This window comes from Dryobates pubescens, chromosome Z (assembly GCF_014839835.1).
Source record: "Dryobates pubescens isolate bDryPub1 chromosome Z, bDryPub1.pri, whole genome shotgun sequence".
Taxonomy (NCBI): domain Eukaryota; kingdom Metazoa; phylum Chordata; class Aves; order Piciformes; family Picidae; genus Dryobates; species Dryobates pubescens.
This window is the reverse complement of record NC_071657.1, coordinates 65673629-65694357: the sequence shown is the minus strand read 5'-3', so window position 1 is coordinate 65694357 and position 20729 is coordinate 65673629. Positions and strand designations below refer to the sequence as shown.

Genomic DNA, 20729 nt, shown 5'->3' with positions numbered 1-20729 from the left:
GGCTGGTGCCTGAGGTGTGCTGGGGGGCGGACGGGCTCCGCTCACGGCGGCGGGACCGCGGCGGGGAGGGGTTGTCTCTGCCCCGCTTGGTTGCCGCCTGCTCTCGCTGCGACCCTTCTCTGGAGGTGAGCTGACTGCCCCCACTGCGACTCTCGCCGGTGGCCCTAGTACCTGACGCCGCCATGAGACCCTCCTGACATTGCCCAGCTCTCAGAGGGGCGGTGGGTCCCGGGCTAGCGGGAGGGGAGGGAAGCGGGAGGGCGCGGCGAGGCGGTAGCAGGCTGGCCGCCACCACCAGGGACTTATGGTGTCCCTATGGGTTCGTTAATCTTCCCGGGGCTGTGAACTCCAGGTTACTGCGTGTTGTGTGGAGAGGGAAGGCAGTCCCGGCTCCCGCGGCGCCCTCATCCTCCGTCGCTGCCAGCTCTCAGGGAGTCGTTAGGTGGAGCCCGGCCCCTTCCCCTCAGCCAGACCGGCGGGCGGGAAGCCGAGGCGGCCGTGCTGATCGCCGCACTGTGGCTCCGAGGACGTCCCGGTAGGTTTCCCTCTCCGAGGATGGTTTGATCGCTTGTTTGAAGAGGTAGTCAGGCTCAGTGCCATAACCTCTTATTAGTTACTTTTAAAAATAGGTTAAATGACTGATCGGTTACCTGTTGAAGTGCGAAGATGGTATCTCATCCCTTTAAAAATAACTTGCTGTCACGAAAGACACTGAAGTAGTAACAGCACTTCACATTTTTAATGCAGACTTCCACCCGAAAATGTCATTTAGACATATTAGGTAATTAAATTGTCATGCACATTGTGAGCGCATTCATGCTTTTCGCTGAAAGCACCAACTTCTGGGATCAAACTGAAGGGAAACTTGCTTTCAGAGTAATAGTTCCTAAGAACTGAAGATGAGAAAACCATGAAACTGTTATGCAAGAGTCACCCATGCCTGGGGGTCTGAAAGAGCTGGAAATGTGTTGCTGAGGGACAGGGTTTAATGGTGACTTGGCAGTGTTGGGCTTGACCTTTTCCAACCAAAATGAGTCTCTCATTCTCTTTCATATAAAGCAGTATGGATCAAATAAATAGAAACCTTCCAGCCTCAGAGGTCAAAAAATTCTGTCCTGATATTTTCAAGAGAGTTTCTGCCCAAAAAGAACTTGCAGGATTTTACTCCAATCAGATACTATGTTCAGTGCAATCAAATACATTTAAGATACCAAAATATCAAGAGTAAGCAGTCAGAAAGGAGTAGAAAGTGGGAATGTGACCAAGGAATTCTGACCTGCAGGTATTTTTTTTGTTGCTGCTGTTAAACAGCAGTTTCAGTGGTCATAAATACCTAGCAGTACAGAATCACATGTTGCCTCTAAAACATTTTATTAAAGAGCAGGTGTTAGTTGTACCATACTCTTCAAAACAGTAGTACAGCAGAGAAAAAGCTCAATCTGAGAGCTCCAGACCTTCTTTAGTCAGATGCTTAGCGAATTCATGCTGAATAGGCTGCAAGTCAAATATGCTTGCTGCCTTGTCAGTACCTGTATTTTAAACAAAATAATATATTTGGCTGAAGTCCAAATATATTAAAAAAGGAAAAAAAAAAAAAAAAAAAGACCAGAGCTTCTTGCCATTCAGCCCCTGTGTGTTACATGTGCTGTTTTATTAATCTGCTTTCCATGAACAAAAGGAAATGTTCACCAGATACTTTACTGGCTAGACTTTTCTCCCCAAAGGCTCAGTTTTCTTTTAGCATCTCTTCCAGGGCTGCAAAGCAGACATAGATTATTTCCTTTAGTCAATATGGTTCTGTCACAACAGAGGAAAAACACTTTTATTCTGAGGAGCTGGGCAGCACTTCTGTGGACTTGCTTACGCATACTGAACTTTAGCTGTGTGCAGAGTTCTTTGTCAACATGGAGAGTTCTTTCTGAAGACTTGATGGCTGTTTACAAAACCGGCTTTTCCCTGTGCCTGTGTGCATGCCCGCCTACAATTCAAAGGCCATTCTGCACAGCTGGTCCTCAGCCATGATCCTGTAAATACCCTTAACTTTATTTTGCTCCGTCTTTCACTGCATTCCAACCTTACAAAACTGTTGAAAAGTTTCCAAATTAGCAGGCTCCTTGTGAAAAAAACAAACCCCTTGGTGTTTACTGGCTTCGTGGGTATTTTATTGTTTGTATGATCTCCTTTTCATTTAAAAATGACAATTCTTACACAAAGTATCTTTCACTCTGTATACTGCCTACAAAAATCTCCTTACAGGTGCTAACCATTTGTCTTTCCTGCTTTTTCTTTACTAAGAGCACAGCTTTCTTTTGCAATTCTGGAGCAATTTCTGTTCTTACTCTCTCCTCCACAGCATCACCTTCAGCCATGCAGAGTGTTCTACTAACCCCCTTCTGATTGTATCTTTAGTAAAAAGCAATCAGTAGAGTCAATTAAAGTGTGCATGAAGAATGAAAGGTGTGCCTAATACCTGTGTGCCATTCAGGACTCATTTTAAGAGTATAAGTGAAGTGAAACATGCTTTTTGTATCAGCTGTCTGCACTGATGTGAATTTATTTTTATATGCTCTGATATACCTAGGAAAACTTAAAATTATTTAATGGAAGTGATCAATTGTTCTGTGTTTAGAGCAGTGTATATAAAAGCAAATTTTGGAGTTTGGGAAAACTTTGAAAAGAGAGGTTTGTAGAAGTGTAGCTGAGGCTTCATAGAAATAAGTTGATCCAAACTAACCAGCTTCACTGCTGTAATGAGAGTACAAATTAGACATAGTCCTTATTGAGTAAGATGTCAGTACCTGTCAGGAAAAGACCTGATGGAACAGAAATCATATCTTGATTGTAGCAATTCTCAGAGGTTTTAATCCATTTTCAGTTGGCATCTTTTGTTAGGATCCACTCTTTCTTGTGCATATGCATAAGTTTTTCCTATGTGGTGCCCAATACTTTGGTCTAGATTCTGTTTTCTGTTGGATTCAGCTAGATTTGGCTTCCTTTGTAGTGAATCATAGAATGAATCATAGGATGCACTGGGTTAGAAGGGACCATTAAAGGTCATCTAGTCCAACCCCCCCGCAGTAAGCAGAGACATCATCAACTAGATGAGGTAGCACAGAGCCCCATCAAGCATGACGCTGAGTGTCTCCAGGGATGGGGCCACCACCACCTCCCTGAGCAACCTGCTGTAGTGTTCCACCACCCTCGTAGCAGAAAAGTCCTTCTAATGTTCAACCCTGCTCTAGTTTAAAACTAGATTTACCCTGCTCTAGTTTAAAACTATTTCCTCTTGTCCTAGTGCTACATGCTCTTGCAAACAGTCCCAGCTTTCCCACAGGCCTCCTCCAGGTAGTGGAAGGCCACTACAAAGTTCCCCCTGGGCCGCCTTTTCTCCAGGCTGAGCAACCCTAAGTCTCTGTCTTCATAGTGGGGGTGTTCCAGGCCTCTGATCACTTCGTGGCCTTTCTCTGGACATAATCCATCAGGTCCATGTCCTGCTTGTGTTGAGGGCCCCAGAGCTGGACCCCCTACTCGAGTGCAGTGTCACCAGAACAGAGCGACACCACTGCCACTGTCGGTCTGCTGTCTGCATGTCTTTTTAAGCAGTTCAGGATGTGATTTACCTTCTCTGGCTGCAAGTGCATGCTACTGGCTCATGTCCAGCTTTTTGTCTGGTGGTACCCCCAAGTCCTTCGCTGGAGGGCTGCTCTCTATCTCATCATCTCCCAGCCTGTATTGATATGGAGGACTGTCCCCACCTAGGTGCAGGACCTTGCACTTGCCCTTGTTGTACCTCATGAGGTTCAATAATACATAGAATAGACCAGGTCGGAAGAGACCTTCAAGATTATCGTGTCCAACCCATCAACCAATCCAACCCACCTAATCAACTAACCCATGGCACCAAGCACCCCATCAAGTCTCCTCCTGAACACCCCCAGTGATGGTGACTCCACCACCTCCCTGGGCAGCCCGTTCCAATGGGCAATCACTCTCTCTGTGTAGAACTTCTTCCTAACATCCAGCCTAAACCTCCCCTGGTGCAGCTTGAGACTGTGTCCTCTTGTTCTGGTACTGGCTGCCTGGGAGAAGAGACCAACCCCCACCTGGCTACAACCTCCCTTCAGGTAGTTGTAGAGAGTTATAGAGGTTCACCTGGACCTCCTTCTCCAGCTAGTCCAGGTCCCTCTGGATGACATCCCAACCACTGCTCTGCTTGATGTCATCTGCAAACTTGCTGAGGGTGTACCTGATCCCACTGCCTAGATCATTGATGATGTGAAACACCACTGATCCCTGTGCGGACCTCTGGGGAGTACCGCTTGTCTGAAGACAGCAGGTTTACCCATGTTTCAGTAGATTGCCTCTTTGAATATGATTCCTAGTAATGATACGTAATAATAGTAAAAAGAAACAAGTTTATTACTAAGTCGCTGTATGATAAAAGCTTTCATACCTGTAAGATGCCTGATGAGGCAACTGTTCCTTTTACAACTGATGATTCACATAGTTTTTGGACTGGTAGCAAGGACTGGTCCTGCAAATTGCTCATCAAGTAGGCAGTGCACTATTTACCTTGATGTACTACTGTGAATCTTCTGCTGTACAGTACCTCTGTGTGAATAAAAGCCTGTGATGGATACACTTACTACAGCAAAAAGGTACCTGAGTAATTTAGTATTAGATAATCTATAGACTAATGCCAGTAAACTGTGTAAAGAACAGAAAAAAAATTGATTTTTCAGGACTGTTAGTTGTAAGTTGAAAATGTATGGCAGTACTTTGAAAGGCAGTGTGTAATTTCACTACTAGCTTTTGGGGTTTTCCAGGGTAGAATTGCTTTTAAAGCTGTGATTTCCTTAATCTGTTGCCATAGGGTTTTTTTAAACCTTGTAACCTCTCATCTCAAGCAGCCTGTGGGTTTGAACTTATGACTATCTCACTAGATGTCATCTCAAAATTCAGATAATTGAGAGTGTATAGATACATAGTAGGTGTGACTTTAACTTCTCTCTCCCCCACAGGCTTTTTCCTAGCAGCATGTAGTTCCTTTAAAAACCATTAATCAGGAAGCTGATGACTTGTTCTGGTGTTTTAAAAAGATATATTTTGTTACACACTGCCTGTAATCAAGCACTCTCTTCCAGTTTTGCTTGCACTTCAAAAATGCATGTGTCCACCTCACAAAATATTAGGCATTTAACAGAGACACCTACATTGGAGGCCTTACTTAGGGATGAAGAGAGACAGGTACTTCAGGAGGGCATTTCAGCTTTTTTGTTTGCCTGTGATTTTTTGTGACTGAATGACTTACAGACTTATGACATGTATTATTCCTGCTCATTCACTGGATGGTTTATAAGAGTATCTGGTGTTAGTGCTAACTCTTAAAAGCAGCACATAGGACTTTCAAAATCTCTGCCCCTCTCTTGCCATTACGCTGTTCTCCTTAGCTGGATTGCTGCTGTCATTGGTTCAAAATAGTTTGCCCCCAGATGGCTGTTTCTGGAAGCTCAAACTGTAAAAATGAGCATTTTGTGAAGACTAGTGTGTGTAAATTTGAAGTGGATCTTGTGGTAATTTCTTCTAGTAAAACACACTTGCATAGATAGATCAAAATGACAAGAACAAAACTGAACCAAGTTCTTTGACAGTTGCAGGCTGATGTCATAAAGCACCTGACTTGGTCTGGGAAATGGATGAAAGACATTGCTGGAAAATTACATATTTATTTTTTCCCCCATGAGGTTTGTGCTTTTGAATGAAATGAATAATTGCTTCCCTGCCCGGTAGTAATTTATTGTTACGGCTATAATTAAGTATGATTTTAAATTATATTACCATATTGAACTTTGTGATATGGATGTGTTGTTTTATCAAAGATTCTTTGATGCAAGAAGGTTTAGTTGTAGTGTTTCAAAACAGAATGTAAAGGAAGGGGAGGTGGATTGACTGAAGTGTTGTTCTGCTTCAGGAATAATGCAGGCAGATTTTCTACAGTGAATTAAATAGGGGCTACCACTCAGCTTTCTGGTAATTTTGCTACACTGAGAACATCTGCCAAATTGCACTGAAAAGGTCACATCTGTTTCATCTGGGAGAGGGATATGATGGAAAAGAATGGCACAGGCCAAGTGGCAGTGCAATAAAGCTGTCCTGAGCAAAACTGAAGTGGAAGCAAACACCATTTCAAGAAGCTCTGTCAGGAATGAACAGTCTCGGTGAACCCACATGTACAGGGTTTGAAATCTGTGAGGAGTCTTTGGATCTTTATCACTCAGGAAGTGAACAGATTAAGACTGAAAACTCCCAGACTGAGCCAGATCCAGCAGCAAAGTTCTCTCATTGGTTAAACTGCTGTGAGCACTTTCTGGTCTGGGAAGGAGGAGTTGAAACTTCAAAGCTCAGTGGGGTCAGCTGCCTACGGCATTCAAACTTTATCCCTGGCTACAGCCTGCCCCTTTGGGGCAATGAGTATCACAGGGATAAAGTGCATTGTGAGACAGACAGAGGAAAGGTACCCTCAGTGAAGTGGGGTGGCTGTGAAGCAAACCTCCACGATGATCATGTTAATCCAGACTGCTGCAGCAACTCCAGCATTTCACCATCATCTGTCATACCACAACTGTGGTGAGGCTTGTAATACTCATTTACACACTTTTTGGGAAAGGTGACTCAGTATAACTTTCTTCAAGCAGAAAATATCCAAGATGGCTCTTACAGGTACTGTTGGGAGGTGAAAAGCATTACTGCTACAGTAACACCACTGTCAAGTATTTCTGCTTATCTGAATGATGATAGGAAAGTTACAAGAGCTTCTTGCATAGCATCTCATTCTTCCAGGAACTCCCATCTTCTGACATCTCCTTCCTTCATTTAGCAGCAGTTGTGGGCAGTTTAATGATGAATGTGTTCACAGTAAAAAAATGGTACAAAACTGGACTGTGATTGGGGTTAAAGCATCTCTTTTGGTACTGAACATTTATTCATGGTCAGTTTCTTTGCAAAAGAAACTGTATTTTTCATTATACAATCAGAAGGATGATTTCTATCATGTCTGTTATACTCTTTAGTGTTCTTGACATAATTGTGAGGCATCAGGTTTCTTCAGAGCTGACAATTTTGTCAGTGATGTGTAAGACAAATTAGCATCCAACCCATTCTTTCAAGTTTTTATTTGGTCATAATGCCAGCATTTCAATGGACCTGTTTCTGTTGTGAGCCGGAACAGAGAGGAACTACTTTTATGCATGTTTCATAATCAAATGTTCCCTTAAAGTTGGAAAATCACACTGAAATTGAAAGAAAGTGGAAGAAGTGATCTCTTAGGCGTTGCCATATGTCTTTCCAGGTGGAAATACAACAGGGTGCAGTAAAGCAAGGATCGTGGAGAGATTCTGTTGTGCTTGGCTTTTGAAAGCATATGGTACAGTAATATTCCAGCTCTGACTGTGAATTTTCCTTCTCTGGCAAATAAGATCATTCTAATATATATTCAGCTATTCTGTTTGTGCTTAGGAATAGAGCAGTACTCCATCTTCAAAAATACTTACTAGATCAGGTCCCACTTCAGAGAGAGCTCCAGAAGAAACAGAGAAGAAGTATGAAAAAGTAACTCACTGATTGTCTGAATCATCCTTATAATGTAGAAGAGCATTTGGGGCTTGGATTTCAGTGGCCTTGGAGGTTTTAGTATGCTGGAATTCCATGACAAGGAGACTCTCCCCAGCTTGAAGTGGCAGCTGCTTCAAAGGAAAGCAGTGCTGGTCCTCAGGCAATTTTTGTGCCCCTGCAGTGATGCTGAGCTGTGGTTACAGTACTTTGGTCTCAGTGCTTCTTTCCTGGCCTTGAACGTGGCTGCGTGGAAAGCATTGCATTTCAGGACTTGTTATTTATGGTTTAACTTTTCTACTGCACTCTTCAGGCCACGATGCTGCGAAGTGTTAGCAAAACCTGAGTTGCTGTCATCCTATTATCTTGTTCCTCTGCTGCCTAGGATTATACAGTGAGCTTTGCATGTCCAAGCTTTGCCTTCCTTTTTGTGAATCTAATGAAATGCTTCAGATACACGTGTAATTAGCAAGTGCAGCAAAATGTAGAAGTAGTTTCATTTGTTTCAGTATCATTTTTTGATATCAAGTCAGCATACAATATGGTTCCTGAGTGATGCTGTTGCTGACAGCTTCTGAAGAAAAAGGTGTAAATCTTGGGCGCTTGAAAGCCCATTGTTACAGGGTACTCCAAACCCCCCTTCCCCCACCTCCAACAGTGGAAGTTTACTGTGGGAAGACAAAGGCAAGAAATTGCCTTCCCCTCCCCCTGGGGGACAGGTATGACAGTATCACCAAGGTTGGAAGAGACCTTGAGGATCATCGAGTCCAACCTGTCACCACAGACCTCATGACTAGACCATGGCACCAAGTGCCACGTCCAGTCTCCTCTTGAACACCTCCAGGGACGGTGACTCCACCACCTCCCTGGGCAGCACATTCCAATGACGAACGACTCTCTCAGTGAAGAACTTTCTCCTCACCTCCAGCCTAAACCTCCCCTGGTGCAGCTTGAGACTGTGTCCTCTTGTTCTGCTGCTGGTTGCCTGGGAGAAGAGACCAATCCCTTCCTGTCTACAACCACCTTTCAGGTAGTTGTAGAGGGCAATGAGGTCACCGCTGAGCCTCCTCTTCTCCAGGCTAAACAACCCCAGCTCCCTCAGCCTCTCCTCACAGGGCTGTGGTCAAGGCCTCTCCCCAGCCTTGTTGCCCTTCTCTGGATACGTTCAAGTGTCTTGATGTCCTTCCTAAACTGATGGGCCTAGAACTGGACTCAAGGTGCAGCCTAACCAGTGCAGAGTCCAGGGGCACAATGACTTCCCTGCTCAAGGTAGAAAGGCTCCATTCTTCCTGCCGGGAGCTGAAGCCCCTCGCATGTATTCACCCATGGGAGGAAGCCCGCTCTGGGCTTTGGAACTGTGCTGGGTTCTTCACACCCAGGATGTATTGGCACTGGATGCATTGGCTAGGGAAATCTTAGAGTGACTAGAAAGCAGTCTGCACTCTCATTTTGGCAGTTTTGGTGCTCACTTTGGGCTCGCTCTGGATTCGTGGTGAAATTGTAGAGATCATCTTTGGGACCTGGCTTCTCCCTGGACCTGCCTACCCTGGGGCCCAGCTCCCTGCCTTGCGCTGGAGTGACCCTGCCTGCCGTAACGCTGCGGCTGTCGGCTGGTGCAGGCCGGCAGTGCAGCTTCGCTGGCACTGCTCAGACACTGCTGCTGCTCGAGTTCTGCCTCGTGGCAGCTGTGTCTGAGGACGCTTTGGTTTTGGTGTGTCCCCTTTCCTTTGGATTTGTGCAGCGTTATCCACAAATTGGATTATAAATTTGCAGTTCTGGAGCATGCCTCTGAAGAGAGATCTGGGGACTATCTCCAAATTCCTGCTCCTTTCTCCTGAGTACAACCTGGCATTCTCATTGGCTTGCCCTAAGGTTCCTGGCTGGCCTCTGTGTTATCAGTGGCATGAAGTTATTTTGTGGCTTAGCCTTTTCCATTTTCTGAATTCTGCAAAATGTACTAAAGTTGCCCAGAAGCATCCTGACAGAATTGGCAACCGAATAGAACCTGTAAGTTTATCAGCTTTGTACCTGGTTTTGGGCTGGGGTTTTCTAACTGTATTTTTATAATTCCCTCCTCATTAATTTAAACCCAATCAAAACAGAATAGAATAAACCACGTTGGAAGAGACCTTTGAGAGCATCGTGTCCAACCCATTATCCAACACCATCTACACCAACTCCCTGTGGAAAGGGAGAGGGAATAATAGAGAGCTTGTGTCTACAACTACCTGAAGGGAGGTTGTAGCCAGGTGGGGGTTGGTCTCTTCTCCCAGGCAGCCAGTACCAGAACAAGAGGACACAGTCTCAGGCTGCGCCAGGGGAGGTTTAGGTTGGATGTTAGGAAGAAATTCTATACAGAGAGAGTGATTGCCCATTGGAATGGGCTGCTGGGGAGGTGGTGGAGTCACCATCACTGGTGGTGTTCAGGAGGAGACTTGATGGGGTGCTTGCTGCCACAGCTTAGTTGATTAGGTGGGTTGGATTGGTTGATGGGTTGGATGTGATGATCTTGAAGGTTTCTTCTAACCTGGTTTATTCTATGTATGTGCTGGTTGCCTTGGGAGAAGAGACCAACCCCCACCTGGCTACAACCTCCCTTCAGGTAGTTGCAGACAGCAATAAGGTCTCCCTTGAGCCTCCTCTTCTCCAGGCTAAGCAACCCCAGCTCCCTTAGCCTCTCCTCACAGGGCTGTGCTTCAGACCCCTCCCCAGCTTTGTTGCCCTTCTCTGGACACCTTTCAGCAGCTCAACATCTTTCCTAAACTGAGGGGCCCAGAACTGGACACAGGACTCAAGCTGTCACCTAACCAGTCCTGAGTACAGGGAAGAATGACCTCCCTGCTCCTGCTAGCCACACTATTCCTGATGCAGGCCAGGATACCATTGGCCTTCTTGGCCACCTGGGCACACTGCTGGCTCATGTTCAGCCCACTCTCAACCAGTACCCCCAGGTCCCTCTCTGCCTAGCTGCTCTCCAGCCACTCTGACCCCAGCCTGTAGCTCTGCATGGGGTTGTTGTGGCCAAAGTGCAGCACCTGGCACTTGGACTTGTTGAATGCCATCCTGTTGGACTCTGCCCATCTGTCCAGCCTGGCAAGGTCTCTCTGCAGAGCTCTCCTACCCTCTCATAGATCAACTCCTGCCCCCAGCTTGGTGTCATCTGCAAATTTACTGATGATGGACTCAATCACTCATCCAGATCATCAGTAAAGATATTGAACAGGATGGGGCCCAGCACTGATCCGTGGGGGACACCACTGGTGCCTGGCTGCCAGCTGGATGTGGCACCATTCACCACCACTCTCTGGGCTCAGCCTCCAGCCACTTCCTAACCCAGCTCAGAGTGCTGCTGTGCAAGCCATGGGCTGACAGCTTGGCCAAGAGTTTGCTGTGGGGGACGGTGTCAAAGGCCTTGCTGAAGTCCAGGCAGACTACATCCCCAGCCTGCCCCACATGCACCAGACAGTCACCTGATCATAGAATGAGATCAGGTTGGTCAGGCAGGACCTGCCATTCCTAAATCCCTGCTGGCTGAGCCTGATCCCTTGGCCATCCTGTAACACCCATGCTGGGAAGTTTCTTTGTAATCATAAGGAGTTTAATGGCTGGCTTCTATGCTGAAGCTGAAGTGAGTTTTATGTCTCCTAAAACATCATTACTGTCTCTAGAGCGATTATCTCTAATGCATCTGTGGGTATTTGCATTGCCCAATACTTTAAAAAAGTCCTGTTAGGCTTTTGGTCTGTCATTTCTATCTGCACAAATTCCCTTAGAGCTAAGTTAAGCACTTAAGTTCCCTGCACATGGACCACTGAAGGTGTTTCTAAAGTGCAGGCTTTCTGTGTTGTAGTGTCCAAAAGCTGTTTCTGTGGCTGAAAGGAAGTGCTGGATCCACATTTGTGCAAGGCTGTAATCTGCTAGCCCTACAGTGCAATTGTAGTCCAACTCTAAGTAACAGGGCTGAAATACTGAGTTCCTCATACCTACTGTGCCTTGTGAACATCATCTGATGTGTCCTGGCAGGGGGATGCAGAGCATTGGTCAGGTTGTTTATCTGCTCTGCTGCAGCGTCACTATTGACACCTGTATGTGCTGGCTCAATGAAATGGGCATTGTCATTGCTGCTGTGTTTTACACAAACTACTTTCTTTTAGTTCACAAATGTTGAGCAGAATACATGGAAATGTCATTTGTGAGATGAGCAGCAAAAGGGCAGTGCTATCTTGCTTTCCCAGCAAGTGCATGCCCTGTTAGCACTCTCCATCTCTGAGTTTTTAATTCCACTCTGCTCTAATAATTTCCTCCGTGGTCAGGGTACTGATCCACAACCAAAGGAAAAGAAGGTACAAAATTTTCTAATGGTCACAGTGAACACTGCCATGTTGATAATGATACCCCTTGGCAGCTGTAGGACCCTAGCATCATAGAATAGAATCATAGGCTGGAGGTAAGGAGGAAGTTTTACACAGAGAGAGTGATTGCCCATTGGAATGGGCTGCCTGGGGAGGTGGTGGGGTCGCCGTCTTTGGGTTTGTTCAGGACGAGGCTTGACAGGATGCTTGGTTGCATGGTTTAGTTGATTAGGTGGTGTTGGATGATAGGTTGGACACGATGATCTTGAAGGTCTCTGCCAACCTGGTCTATTCTATTCTATTCTGTTCTATTCTATTCAAATGGTTGGGGCTGCAAGGCATCTTTAAAGATTATCTAATCCAACCCCTCTGCAGTCAGCAGGGATGTCTTCAACTAGATGAGGTTGATCTGAGCCCCATGCAACCTCACCTAGAATGTTTCCAGTCACAAGGCTTTTACCACCTCTCTGGGCAACCTGTGCCAGTGTTTCATCAACCTCATTGTAAATAATTTCGTCCTTATATCTGGTCTAAATCTCTCCTCTTTTAGTTAAAAACCTTTAGGCCCTGTCTTGTCACTACAAGTCCCAATAAAAGGATTGTCCTAATCTTACTTATAATCCCCTTTCCTCCTTTTAAGTACTGGAAAGATACAATAAGGTCTCCCCACAGCCTACTCTTCTCCAGGCTGAACAACCTGAACTGAACAACACCAACTATCCAACACTATCCTAATAGTAAAGTTCCATCCTTCTGATGTTTTTTTTTTGTGGCCACACATGGATTCCTTCCAGCCAGGTCCATGTCTTTCCTGGGCTGAGAAGTCCAGAGCTGGACACAGCACTGCAGGTGGAGAGCTGGACACAGCACTGCAGGTGGAGCCTCATGAGAGTGGAGTGGAGGGGCAGAATCTCCTCCCTTGACCTGCTGCCAGGCTGCTTTTGATACAGCACAGGATAGTGCTGGCCTTGCAGGGTGCAAGTGCACATTATTGGCTCACGTTGAGTTTTTCGTCCAAGTACCTCCAAGTCCTTCTCTGCAGGGCTTCTCTCTCTTCATCCCCGATCCTGTCTTGATTCTGGGGATTATCCCAACCCAGGTGCAGGACCTTGCACTTGGTGTTGTTGCACCTCATGAGGTTCCCACAGGCTCACTTCTGGAGCTTATCCAGTTCCATCTAGATGACATCCTGTCCCTCGTATGTGTCAACTACACCATGCAGCTTGGTGTCATCTGCAAGCTTGCTGAGCCTGTACTCTTATCCCTGCTCATAGGCATCACATCTGTTCAGCAGCCTGTGTGTGCATCAGTTTGATGTCTTTTATTTTTCATTGCTCCTTTGACAGACATCTCTGTGTGAGTAATCACTCTTAAGATACTTAGTCTGAATTTACTAACTATCCTTGCTTCTTGGGATCTGATGACAACATTTTTCTCCCCTTCTGTTTTACTACTTTTTCTGTGGAAGAAAATAAAATTCTGAAAATTTCAGAAATGCCACCTTAAAGAAGTGTATAATCCTTGCTATCTCCTGCTGGCCCACTGCTATCTGTAGTGATAGTGAAGTCATGTTTGTGTAAGTCTAAACACAGGAGTAAAAGAATAGAATAGAATAGACCAGGTTGGAAGAGACCTTTGAGATCATCATGTCCAACCTATCATCCAACACCACCTAATCAACTAAACCATGCAACCAAGCATCCTGTCAAGCCTCGCCCTGAACACCCCCAGTGACAGCGACCCCACCACCTCCTCGGGCAGCCCATTCCAATGGGCCATCACTCTCTCTGTGTAAAACTTCCTCCTAACCTCCAGCCTAAACCTCCAGCCTAAACCACAGCCTGAGACTGTGTCCTCTTGTTCTGGTACTGGTTGCCTGGGAGAAGAGACCAACCTCTGCCTCACTACAACCCCCCTTCAGGTAGTTGTAGAGAGCAATAAGGAACACATGCATAAGAAACCTTCACAATGCTGATGAAAAAACCCAAGTCTTTCATGAGAAGTTTTGAGAAGCAATCCTATGAACTGTAGAGCTCTGAGGTACCAGAACAAGAGGACACAGTCTCAGACTGCAGAAGGGGAGGTTTAGGTTGGATGTCAGGTAGAAGTTTTATACAGAGAGAGTGATTGCCCATTGGGATGGGCTGCTGGGGAGGTGGTGGAGTCGCCGTCATTGGAGGTGCTCAGGAGGAGACTTGATGGGGTGCTTGGTGCCATGGGTTAGTTGATTAGGTGGGTTGGATTGGTTGATGGGTTGGACACGATGATCTTGAAGGTCTCTTCCAACCTGGTTTTTTATTATTATTATTATTATTATTATTATTATTATTATTATTATTATTATTATTATTATCTCAAAGGTTTCTTCCAACCTGTTCTGTTCTGTTCTATTCTATGCTATTCTATTCTATGCTCTTCTATTCTATTCTATTCTACTCTATTCTCCTGAGCAACCCGCTGTTGCTGCAATTACTCTGATCAGGGGCTTGGACTAGATGATCTCAAGAGATGTCTTCCCACCTCAGGCAGTCTTTGATTCTCAGAATATTAAGGAAAAAGATTCACATTTACCAGTTGTGTCAAGGCTAAATATAACATTAAGCTCATTTCAGCTATACAAATACAGAATTTGGATTTGGAATCTTAGGTCATAAAACTGATAATAAGTTGGTCATTTTAAATGAAGAGAAGTCTTCAGTGATCGCATTGCATATTTGCTAGCCAACAGAAGTGTACATCTGAAAGAAAAACACCATTTCTTTTTACATACCTTGTTTTCCCAGCACATGAAGTGCTGTGCCAAGAAATTCTCCATTTTCAAATCAAAGAAACAGGTTTGCAACATGGATTCTGGATTTCTCTCTGCATATTGCTGTAATAATGTTGATGGCTATGACCCCTTTTCCTGTCAATCTTTATTTTCATATGGCAATTGAATGACTGTCACATTTCCTACAGTTCCTTTTATATTTCCTCAATTATCCAAGCTTTAAACCCATGTAAGGTTATTAAAAAACAGTATGACAATAATGCAAATAAAGCATGCAGCTGTTAGCAAGCATATGAGAGAGACCTTATTGCTGTCTACAACTACCTGAAGGGAGGTTGTAGCCAGGTGGGGCTTGGTCTCTTCTCCCAGGCAACCAGCGCCAGAACAAGAGGACACAGTCTCAAGCTATGCCAGGAGAAGTTTAGGCTGGAGGTGAGGAGAAAGTTTGTCACAGAGTAATTTGCCATTGGAATGTGCTGCCCAGGGAGATGGTGGAGTCACTGTCCCTGGAGGTGTTCTAGAGGGGATTGGACATGGTACTTGAAGCCATGGTTTAGTTAGCCCTGAGGTGTTGGGTCGTAGGTTGGACTTGATGATCTCTGAGGTCTTTTCCAACCTCGTTGATTCTATGATTCCATGTGGAGCATAAGGTTCTGGATGCTCCTTATGACTATTGACCTTCTATCAAGTGCATACCTGGGTGGCAGAGAAACATGTTATCCCTCCTATATTCTTCTCCCAGGGAATCCTGTGAATGTATTTGTGTTGGAATTTTGTTATACTTTGAGGCTGGATGCTTTTAAGAGCCACAGAGCTGAGGACATCCACGAGGACCAGGAAGGTCCAGGGATGGACCAGAAAGTGTAATCTTTTGTTATTTAGTATAGAATAGAATAGAATTAACCAGGTTGGAAAAGACCTTTGAGATCATTGAGTCCAACCTATCACCCAGCACCATCTAATCAATAAAACCATGGCACGAAGTGCCTCATCCAGGTTCTTCCTAAACACCTCCAGGGATGTTGACTCCACCACCTCCCTGGGCAGTGCATTCCAATGGTCAGTCTCTCTTTCTATGAAGAATTTCTTCCTAAGCCTTGCCACCCTTTATACTCAGGCATTTGTAACTGTTCTGCCATTTTTCCTCTCTCTCTCTTCTTCTGTATTTGTGGAGGCCTGATCTCTGGTTGTGTGGAGGAGGTTTGCAGCCTGACTCTGGCCTTGGCTGAGCTAATTTTTACTGTATCATTCAGGTCTGGGTAGTGAGGTATGGGGGGATGACAGTGGAGGCCTTGGGACTTTGAGGCCTGGGGTATGAGGCCTTGTGGTGGGAAGGTTTTGGGAAGGTGATGATCTGGTGAGGTTTTTGGAGAAGCCCAAACTGCAGAGCTGGGCTGAATATGAATTGTTAGTGTATTTTATATGCTTTTGTGCTGTTACATGTACTTATGAATAGTACTTCCATTATTGAATTTGCAATTCTTTCCAATCCTGTGTGGAGCATTTTTCTTTTAATTCCTTTGAGAAGGGTTAAAGAGCATCTGTCTGCTCTTAAAATGAAGACAGAGTTCTAGTCCACCAACAGGAAAGATGGAGTATGGTATGGTCATTAATTTCTGTGTGTTACACTGCAGATTTAGTGGTGGTGTGTTTTAAAGAGAATGAGTTGCCCAGAGCTTGGGGAAAGCACTTTCTGAGTGGGAATGTCAAGTAAACTTACATGTTATGACAGAATTGCAGAGATCACAAATTGTAACAGAAATGGAGAAGTCCTGCAATGTAACTTCTTTCCCATGCCTGTATGACTGTATCTAACCAGGCTCTCACATTTATCCAGCTTTTAAACTTCAAGCCTGATTTGAGGTGTAAAATGTGATGGAGAGTTGATAAGGCAGGAACATTGTTCTGGATGTCATCAGCAGTCTGTTGTTATTGTTCAGCCTTGCTGGAGATCTACCTGGAGGCTTTTAGCAGGAGAAGAAAGCTGCTTTTTTCTGCGTGTGAAATTAACAGTAGCAGGCAGTCCTGGCCTCAATCAACTGTTAATCTAACAGCCCAGATTCTGCAAATTTTAACCAATTTTGTGTTATTATACTCAAGTGAATGGCCCCAAACAGATCAGTGTTTCAGTCAAGTTACTCATGAGACAGTTTCCAGGATTAATCTGTAGATTCAATATTTTACTCAGGAAGTCAAGTCTTCTGCCCCCTTTCTTGCTTCTCAGCACTCAAACCTATAAAAAGTTGCATTGATTTACAGTTTTTAGAATCTTCTTCATGTTTTAAGAGAAACAAACTTTTGTTTCAAAGACAGTCTAAATGCTTGTTTTAGAAACCAAAGTAATGCTTCATAGTAGAAATGCTGCCTAGAAGTTTTATTGATTCTAGGGGATTTCAGTATCACTGGAAAGACTGAAAGGTCTGTGTCCAGGAAAGGCAGGGGTTTAGCTCAAGAAAGAGGCTTCCCCCACCACAATCAGTTGTTTGTCACGTAAGAGAGAAAAGCTGCACAAGGACATAAAGAATGGGGTGAGTAGAATTGCCACTCCCCTGCAAACATCCTGTAGCGTGTCTGGAGCAGAGGAGGACTTTCCAGCTCATGACGCAAGAGCCAAGGCAGGGGGTGGGTTTTGTGGGCTGGGCTGGAGTTTGACATCGGGAGGAAATTGAAACCAGGCATTGGTGGAAGCTGTCTGTGATGCAGAGGTGAATGCTGGATCTGGCTTGACGCTTAGGAGAGGTGAAAGGGGGGACTGCTTGTGATTCAAAGAGTGAAAGAAGCAGGAGTTCATGAGTGGCAGTGGAGGATGAACAGAGAGGAAGGGGCAATCTGGCGTGATAGGAGGGCAGCCGCAGCATGCGTGGAAGGTAACTGAGTAATCCTCGTAAATTAAGGGGCAGTTTGATTGGAAAACATCTGGTTGCTGCTCCTCTCCTGGTTTGGCTGGGTTTCTCACGCATGGTATGTGCTGTTCTCTCTACAGCACGTTTCTGATACATTTGTCCAAAGTTTTACAAGAAAGCTAGCTCCAGAGTGATCTGCTTTAATCTCAAGCTTTGTTAGAAACTGTCGACCAACTCCAAATACAGAATAATTAGTTTTCAAATGGTGATTTTATAAGTGAAACACATTTGTAGAGAAGAAAATGAGAGTTCAGACAGGCTTGGCAAAACCATTAAGATGCCCGTGTGTTGTGGGGGTGGGGAGGATTGCAAGCTAAAGATCATTTGTAATTAGACACTGAACTTCATGTGTGCTTCCTTTAGATGTGTTAGCAAGCTGTTAACACCTGCACTGAATGTAGTTGCCAAAAAACCCTGGAATGTCTAACTAATTCTAATAATAATTTCATATGCTAATACAATGGTGCAGAATTATAGAATTAGGAAATAAAGAGGGATCATAATGGAAACTGACTGTGTGATGAAGTGTAAACAAATCAGAAGTCAAATTAAGTCCTATTAAATCTAATTCAGATGCCATTTGACTCTACTTGACTTCTCTGGGGTTGCAGTGTGGTTTTTGCTGTGCTACCTAAATAGTTTTTGAGCAATGTGCAGATGCTGCCAAGTTAATCAAATGAACAGTCATTTGAGCATGAGTTTTAGGGATGAGTGATCAGGGCATTTGTTGATGCTGCAGGTCATATGGGACCCCTTTAAACAGTAGTGCAGATAGTCTTGTGTGTGGATGGGAGAAGAAAGAAACCTGTGTCTTAGCATCTGACCCTGCAAATGTTGCATTGGCTCTGCCCTTGAAGAAAGAGATTTAAGATCTTATTTCCTGTTTGCAAGTAAATCTCTTATCTCACATCTAGTATCCACTATCCATCAGTATGGTGAGAGTTTGCAACAGGGGAGGCTGGTAGCAGCACTGCACCTCTCTGACATTACATGCTCTAATTACTTGCAAGATTTTCAGGAGTGCTAAACCATCACAGAAAAAGATAAAAGCCAAGATTTCAAAAAGTGACAGCCTGGGACATGTCAGATCAACTCAAACGGAGAAAATGCAGCTTGTTTCAAGTGGAAACAGTTGTTTCAGAGGGGGAAAAAAAACCAGAATACCTACCTATTTGTGCAGGACAAAAGCCACAAACACAGGCTGCAGTAGTTGCAATAAACTGCTCTGCAGAGAGAGGATGCATCATCCACCTCCCACTGCAGCTTTTCTTTGAAGAACTGAATGACTCTCCAGCCTCCCCTTGTGCCCTGTGCTCTGTACTGTTTTGTGCTGGGCAGAAGGCCAGGATGCATATGTACATAGCTACTTTCTTGAAAGACTATTCCGTAGGTAGATCAGAGTGAGGTATTTAATGGGGTAGTTACATGTAGTATTTAAATTAACAGTGACCAAACAACTTGATTTTCACTAGAAAATGGTCCAAATTCTGTAGTGGGCAGGGCCAAAGATAAGCTTGCTTTAGGTTCAATGTGCAGAAGCACCTAAAACTGTTTCTAGAATAATTTTAAGTTTTCTGAAACATAGGAATATGTGAACACATCGTGGTTTTGAATGACTGCAACTTTTTTTGACTAAAGTTTTTGAAGGCTACAGGTATCTCTGACCACTGCTGATGGTTTCCTCCAGTTCCAAATCTCTGCTTTTACAGACTGATGTTTTTGTTCTTGGCTGTTTTTCTAGTTACTGTAATATTGACCTTATTTGTTGCAAAGTTGCTGGGTTGCCTTTAGAGCTCAAGTCTTGCATCAGTACAGCTGGGTTACTATAGACAGCATTGGTATGAGATTTAATTAGAATAATCCCTTTTTATTGAATTCAGGGAATTTCAGTTTGCTAATTTTACCTCTAGCTCCCTCTCAAACCAGCTTTTACTTAGAAAATATTTTTTAAATGGGGATGTGGGAGGCTCTGAAAGTGACAGACTAGAGATTTAATCCATAGTTTATTGTTGGGAAGGTGGGTGCTGGAGAAGGTGTTGCAAGTCTGGGGAGTTGCTCTAGCAGGTCTCAGAGTCACAGACCAAGAAAATGATTGCATTTGCTCATCCTCATCAGTTATAGCCCTAGATGTTAATTTATCAACTTTCCAATGATCCCCCAAAGAATTGGGATGCCTCACAAAACTCTCAAGAGTGTGATTCTTACTCTGTGGGTATTAATTTATTGCTTAGAACTGTCAATACAATCTGTGTTAGGAAAATTAACTTTAATTAGTACAGGAGAAATAGCTTACTGAAAATCTGACTGGATCTTTCTGGGCATTACCAGTGAGGGTGTAGGCCCACTGAAGAGATTTTGGCTCACTTTTTAAAGGACAGAAGGAGAAGTACAACCTCAGAAGTAAATCTCACCCTACCATCTTTGCCCTTCAATGCTAAGTTAGAAGAGCATCTTTTGATCTGCATGAGGGTAGGGAGGCTCTACAGAGGGACTTAAATTGGATCGATGGGCCAACTGCCAGGTCCTGCACTTGGGTCACAACAACCCCAGGAAGTGCTACAGGCTTGGGGCAGTGTGGCTGGAAAGCTGTCTGGCAGAAAGGGACCTGGGGGTTCTAATTGACAGGCAACTGAATATGAGCCAGCAGTGTGCCCAGGTGGCTAAGAAAGCCAATGGCTTCCTGGCTTGTATCAGAAATGCTGTGTCCAGCTGGGGCTGTGTCCCCTTGTGCTCAGCTCTGGTGAGGCCACACATCCAGTGTTGAGTTCAGTTTTGGGCACCTCAGTACAGGAGAGATGTGGAGGTGCTGTGGAGCCAGTGCAGAGGAGGGCAAGGAAGCTGGGGAATGGCCTGGAGAATAAATCCTATGAAGAGTGACTGAAGAAGCTGGGGATGGTTAGTGTGGAAAAGAGGAGGCTGAGGGGAGGCCTCATTGCCGTCTACAACTACCTGAGAGGACATTGTAGAGAGGCTGGTGCTGGGCTCTTCTCACAGGTAACTAGAACAAGAGGGAATGGCCTCAAGCTGTGGCTGGGTAGGTTTAGACTGGACATTAGGGAAACATTTTTTCAGGGCAAGAGTGGTCAGGGATTGGAA

At 44.7% G+C, this 20729-nt stretch overlaps 1 protein-coding gene across 2 annotated transcripts in view; it reads left to right on the top strand.

Annotated features, from left to right (window-relative positions):
• The first annotated feature begins 358 nt into the window (after nt 1–358).
• The window catches only part of ST8SIA5 (ST8 alpha-N-acetyl-neuraminide alpha-2,8-sialyltransferase 5), a 106192-nt gene continuing 85821 nt past the window's right edge, over nt 359–20729 (top strand). For both annotated transcript variants that reach the window (XM_054178417.1, XM_054178415.1), the window contains exon 1: nt 359–535. The gene's annotated coding sequence lies outside the window, so the exon portion shown is untranslated. The remainder of the gene's footprint in view (nt 536–20729) is intronic.